The following is a 914-nucleotide window of genomic DNA, read 5'->3' as shown; positions in this document are numbered from 1 at the left end:
GGGTTGGTGGCAATTGCCCTTACCTAGTGAACCATCTCACCAGTCAGTCCAATGTAATTTAATAATTAGTTAGAAAAAAGCTATAAATTTACAAGGCAACTACTTTATGTATGAACTCTATCCTAATTTCTAGATATGCACCACTAGGTAGACACTGTGGTGAAACCTGTGTTCTCAAATGTAAAGCTTCAAGAATGCAAATGTGTTTCCCAATCATCTGGTGAAGACCTGCCCCAATTTACAGATCATCAGAAGAGTTTTTTTTTAAAAAAAATTATTGAATTTTTGTGCATTTCATATAATAGATCTTAATTAAATTTTAAAAAATGGAACATTTCATGAATTCACATGTTATCCTTGTGCAGGGGCCATGCTGATCTCTGTGTCATGCCAATTTTAGTGAATGTGCTGCCAAGTCGAGCACCATCAGAAGAATTTTTACACTTGACTAAAACCCAATCTCCTCTCATTCTCACACTCACAGGGAAATCACTCATCTATCCATTCACTGGGAGAGTTATCGAGATCCATTGTTGTATGAAAATGAACTGAGATGAGTTCTCAGATAACTTGCACTCTTGTCTACCTGCTGGTCTTGCAATGAAGGATTAGATCTTAGAAAAAGCCCTGCAGGATGCTGATGTTCCAGCCTAGATGATGAAAAATGCAAGCATAGTTTCAAAACTGCAAATACATAGTTTCAGAGACTTTATATTTCCTCAAAAATGAAGATGCTTCACAATGTAGCTATAAATCCAGGACCAGCAGCAATTGTGGGGAAACTGATCACAGCCTTCAGAGCGACTAGCTCTGAACCCGCAGCACATTGCCGTTGCCCACCCCTGATAGGAACACTTGTAGGTCTGATTCAGGATATAGCTTGGATAATTTTCACAGCTCTACAATAGGCCAGA

General features: G+C 38.6%; 1 non-coding gene across 1 annotated transcript; it reads right to left on the bottom strand.

Moving 5' to 3' along the window:
• Positions 1 to 320: 320 nt before the first annotated feature.
• LOC115068723 lies at positions 321 to 424 on the bottom strand. Its single transcript, XR_003848068.1, has one exon. It is a non-coding gene; the product is annotated as a U6 spliceosomal RNA (small nuclear RNA).
• Positions 425 to 914: the final 490 nt, after the last annotated feature.

Source organism: Nannospalax galili, unplaced genomic scaffold (genome assembly GCF_000622305.1).
Source record: "Nannospalax galili isolate Female #2095 unplaced genomic scaffold, S.galili_v1.0 scaffold109, whole genome shotgun sequence".
Taxonomy (NCBI): Eukaryota; Metazoa; Chordata; class Mammalia; order Rodentia; family Spalacidae; genus Nannospalax; species Nannospalax galili.
Note: the sequence above shows the minus strand (reverse complement) of the source record. Positions and strands in the feature narration are given on the sequence as shown.